General features: G+C 31.3%; 1 long non-coding RNA gene across 2 annotated transcripts; it reads right to left on the reverse strand.

Annotated features, from left to right (window-relative positions):
- Window positions 1–494: 494 nt before the first annotated feature.
- On the reverse strand, window positions 495–3,223 carry LOC115969093. Of its 2 annotated transcripts, XR_004086870.1 has the most exons (4): window positions 2,803–3,223; window positions 2,036–2,135; window positions 657–1,043; window positions 495–533 (listed from the first exon to the last, which is right to left on the reverse strand). It is a non-coding gene; the product is annotated as an uncharacterized LOC115969093 (long non-coding RNA). The 2 variants fall into 2 exon arrangements; XR_004086869.1 differs by lacking the exon at window positions 495–533 and having other exon boundaries at window positions 583–1,043; window positions 2,803–3,222.
- Between the last annotated feature and the right edge of the window lie 2,524 nt (window positions 3,224–5,747).

The raw sequence follows: 5,747 nt of genomic DNA on the forward strand, positions 1-5,747 counted from the left end.
TTTAGTGACGAATAATTTTGTCACTAAAACTATGTTTGGGTACATATAGTGATGAAAAAGTTTGTCACTAAAATTATTTTTAAGAAAATCCAGGTACATATAGTGACGAAAATTTTCGTCACTAAAACCATTTCTTACGAAATTTTGCTACATTTAGCAATGAAATATTTTGTCACTAAAACAATTTTTTGTTGCTATATTTGTGACAAAAAAATTCGTCGCTGAAACTTATTTTCTGTTTTTATTTTTTTCATGGCTTTGATATTAACCTGTAACCTATCATTACATTATTAAAACCTCACATTTGAATAACACATTTATTTCAACAACACATTTATAAAAAAAGATTCATACATTCCACAAGTAAAAAATAAAACAACTATCCAATTCAAACTCCTTCCATACAATAATTGTTTGCAATACATACAATAACTCAAGATATTTTATAACAATACAAAAAGGGTAGTATAATATAATTAGAACTAACGAAAGATGTCCTCATATGTCTTCAAGTAATGCCAAAAGTAAATCCCCTAAAAGCCACCAATAAGAAATTTGCACAAATATAAAAACAATACTACATTAAAATCGTAAAGTAAAAACATTAACTATGTTATAACTTGAAGTTGGGTCAATTACTAAAATAAAGTACTAACCAAATAGTGGTTTAACTTGAAGTTGAACCACCCCCATAGGTAAGAGCATCCCTTACTCCTCAAAAAGTTAAGAATATTCTTTTGGACCTCTTCTTGCTTAGCTCGCGCCTCTTGGTCCCTAGCTCGCTCCTTTTGGTCCTTAACTCGCTCCTCTTGGTCCCTAACTCTTGCCTCTTTGAGCTCAATTATCTTATTTTCTAACCGTTGGATATACTCCACCGAGGAATTAGATGAGGCGGTGGTTACTAGAGAAGATGAAGGTCTCATGCCCAGTCCTTTTACAATACCAGACTTTTTCTTAAAAACCAAGTTTGAGATCTCCTCTTATGTTAGGGGAATTGCATTAGGATCTTGACAATGATCCGCTTGCACTTTGAGAATATTTTCCTATCATTTAAAAGAGAGAAAAAAACAAACAATCACAACATTAATACTACATATGTTATAGCTTTACAAACATGATAGGGATGGAATGATAGCAACAAACATACTACATATGTTGAGATGTGCTTCAATCCCAAAGCATCAATTATCTCTTGGTTTTGCCTCATTCTATCCAATCTTGCCATCTCATACCTCGGTATATTATGAGTGTATTTGGCCTTTTTGGGCATTTTTTGAAACTATATATTGACATGAAAGATAAGTACAATTGCTACTAACTTAATATCAAAGTCCACACCATTATTCATATCAAGCAATTCACAAGTGCAAAATTTGAACACAATTGCTACTAACTCAATACAACAAATGACCACATCAATATCCATATCAAGTTCAAGATAAGTACAAAACATCTCAATAACAATTACTACTAACTTTACATATCATAGTCTACACCATTATCCATATCAAGCAATTCACAAGTGCTAAATTTGAACACAATTACTACTAACTCAACACAAAAAATAACCACATCAATATCTATATCAAGTTCAAGATAAGTACAAAACAATTGCTACTTAGACAAACATAAAACTTTAAGACAAGCACACAACATTTAAGACAATTGTTATGAACTCTACATATCATAATCCATATTAAGATCAACATCAGGTATGTCATGCTCTTCATTTTGATTAGCATCTCTTGAAGTTCCACCTTCAAGACCCATAAGCAAACAATGAAAAAACCACAGAATTTATTAAAACTGTGAAATATCTCAACACTTAAACAATGTGCAAACCCATAAACCCCTTTATAAATCACAATAATCTACAACTATAAATCCTCACATTAACATCCAATCTTCAAGTCAACTATAAATATTCATTTAATTAATGCATAACCCTACAACTACAAACAAAAAAACAAACAAAAATTGTTTTATCCTGCAAACCAAAACAGAACACAACAACAGTACTCATAGGAAAACATACTGTTGATTCCAATCCTTGTCTTCCCACTAGTCCTTGATCATTTTTAAAGAGCTACAAAGCGGGACCAAAAAATGGAAGTTGCATTCTTCTGCCTTGAAAGCTGTGATAAAACTTTTAATTAGAGATATTAAGAACTGCCTAATCGAATTCGAAAGTATTCATACCACTTAACAACACTATAAAATTTTCACCTTTTTTTTTTCTTTTACCAAATTATAGAAATGTTAGCTCCAAATCCTCCATTACTATTAAACTAAGTATTTAGATGAACTAAACAAACAAAACAACAAGGCTGCAGACGAACTCAACAAACAAAAGAATAGTAACCCAACAGCTATAATATGTGATCTATTATATAACAATTTTTGTAGTTTGGCACCAATAAAAATTTCAATCTTTCACTTCAGAGAGAGAGAGAGAGAGAGAGAGAGAGAGAAAAAAAAAAACTATGTACATCACCCACCAACTATTAATTGACTTATGAAGAACAACTCTACTCATTCTTCACTCGGACAAAACAACAAACACATAACATGTGTAATAGGAAAATCATTGAATATACAGCCAAACCCCTGTTTTGTCTCTTTAGATAGAATAATGAGGTATTTCATATACCGAGTAACATTTCAGACAAGTAGGAGAACAACAATTGATATGTATACTATTCAAGTCCTTTAAAGCAAGAAAATTTATCATTTGTAAAAAAATAAACATAAAAGTGAAAAGGGAAGGTGAAAAATAAAATAAAATAAAAAATAAAAACTTACCGATTCCGAACAAAGGCCACGACGAAGGGAGGATCGTCGCGAATGGGAATCAGCGTCGTGAATGGGAATCGGAATCGTTGAGGATCGTCACCAATGGGATTCAGAATCGTCGAGATCGTTGCCAATGGGAATCGGAATCATTGAGATCGTCGCGAATGGGAATCGTCGAAATCGTTGAGATCGTTGCGAATGGGAATTGTCGGGAACGGGATCGTCGTGACTGTTAACACTAACTAATAGTAGTGGTAGCTTATAGTAGTGGGGAGATAAATACCTTTAGTTAATATAATAAATATGTTGGGTAAATATGCTTACAGTAGTGGGATGATAAATACCTTTAGTTAACGTAATCAATATTCTGGGTAAATACCTTGGGTAAGACTATGCTTGTAGTAGCATGCTTATAGTAGTGGTAGCATATAGTAGTGGGGAGATAAATACCCTTTAGTTAATATAATAAAATTTTTGGGTAAGACTATGTTGGAGATATGCTTTGACTTTAACAACTAATAAAATTCTATATAAAATCTTAACCTTTTAAGAAATGATGGATTTAATCATTCAATAGAACCCATGCTTTGATTTTGACAACTAAAGCTTGTAGATAAATACCTTTAGTTAATATAATAAATATTTTAGATAAAGATGCTTATAGTAGTGGGGAGATAAATATGTTTAGTTAATATAATAAATATTTTGGGTAAATACCTTGGGTAGGACTATGCTTATAGTAGTGGCAGCATATAGTAGTGGGGAGATAAATAGCTTTAGTTAGTATAATAAATATTTTGGGTAAATATACTTATAGCAATGGGGTGGCATATAGAGACATCCCTTAACCCAATTAATGGGTATGAACTTAACTATGTTATATTAACTACTTAACCCAAATGACCTAGCTAACTTAAGCTCATCAATGGGTATGAACTTAACTATATTATATTAACCACACATTTTTCTAATCATTATTTAATGTGTGACTTCACTCACACTTGTATACTCAACAAGTGGCAAAGTCAGGAATTTTTTTTAAGGGTAACTAACTGGCAAGGTTATATAGGGATATAAAAAATGTTAGAGTTAGTAATTTATCTAAATAATAATCTATTTTGACAATTCAGGCATAAACATGCCGTCTTATTATTATTATTATTATTTGGACAAGAGCATGCCTCTCTTATTTTATGCAATATATTCACAGGATGCACCGTGTTATATTAATCCAAACTGCCTAAGTTTAGTGGGTATGAACTTTTATTTTGAGAACAGTGGGTATGAACTTTTTTTTTTGAAAAGAACAATGGGTATGAACTTAATTGTGTTATATTAACCACTTAACCCAAACGACTTAAGCTTAATGGTTATGAACGTACTTAACTATACTATATTAATCATGTATTCTTCTCATCATATTATTCAATGTGAGACTTCACTCACACTTATATACCCAACAAGTGACAAAGTCAGGTATTTATTTTTTTTAAGGGTAACTAACTGGCTAAGGTTATATAGGGATATAAAAAATTGTTAGAGTTAGTAATTTATCTAAATAATAATCTATTTTGACAATTAGGCATAAACATGCCGTCTTATTATTATTATCATTTTTCAAGATCATGCCTCTTTTATTTTATGCAATATATTCACCAGTACCCACAAAGAGTAGAAGTTTAAAAAAAAAAAAAAAATTGAGCTACATTTTGAACCAGTTGAAGAGCTCACAATGTGTTTTATAGTCACTGTGTTTTAATAACTTGAAAACATGACTTTGAATCATGTTTTCAGTTATAAAGCACAGTATGTGTAAAACAAGCTTTTTCCCTTGACAAAGGAAACACGCCCTTCTTTATTCTTATCATGGAAGTCCGTCTCATTGTATGAGTAATTTTCAACAAGCGTGGTCTTTAACTTGTGCTAGGCAGATTCTAAATTTTTCTAGCAATAACTGCAAAAGGAAATGAACAAATATCACACTCTTATGGTTGTAGTGAAAATGAATCTAGAATATGTCTAGGGGTGTCAATTCGGATTAGCATGTCGGGTTCATGTCATGTCGAGGTAAGGGTATTCAACTAAATGACTCAACCCTAATCCAATCCATTTAATAATTGTGTCATAATCCTTCAACCTTAACCCAACCCATTTAACACACTTAATAAACAGGTCGTGTTGGTTAATAAGAATGTGACACAACCCATTTCAACCAACTTAATAGTTAATATTAAATATAATATCCATCTATAAATAAATATTTTTTACATCCTAAAAGTAGTATATACACTTCAAGTTTTCAACCCACATTCAAAATAATATAGTTCAATTTCCAATCATATTAGGGTACGTAAAATTTGTAAAGTTACAATTTCCAATTATACTTTTAAGTTTTATGTAATTACACGCTCTTCATTTTAAGTTTAAAATATAAGCTGGATATAAAAATGTATTTGACAAATCTAAAATAAAATGAATATTTGTTTTTTTTTATATAAGTTAAATAAGTTGTGTTAAATGGGTCATTTTAGGTTGATACAAATAAATTGACGTATCAAACGTGTCTATTGCGAGTCATGCGGGTTGACCCTCTTATGACTTATTTCTTATCGTGTTGTTTTCGGGTCAACCTGTTTATGACCCAAATCTGTTAAGGCCCAACCCTAACCTGCAAAAACCCATGTTGGGTTTATGTCGTGTTTGTGGGTTGGGTCAAACATTGACACTCCTAAATATGTCTTAGCCAAAAGCTTTATTACTGTAATTAAAAAGCCCACGGGAAATCTCGTTTTTGTGAAGAGCTGAAGTTTTATTATATAAAATGCATTGGTAATTTTCACCTAAAATGAAATCTAGTTCATCCCCGCCGAAAATTTATGAAAGCAGAAGGAAAATTTACTATACAAACATAATACAAACAAATAAGAACATATTTCATAGCATTATTAGTGCAA

This window comes from Quercus lobata, chromosome 11, assembly GCF_001633185.2.
Source record: "Quercus lobata isolate SW786 chromosome 11, ValleyOak3.0 Primary Assembly, whole genome shotgun sequence".
NCBI lineage: Eukaryota > Viridiplantae > Streptophyta > Magnoliopsida > Fagales > Fagaceae > Quercus > Quercus lobata.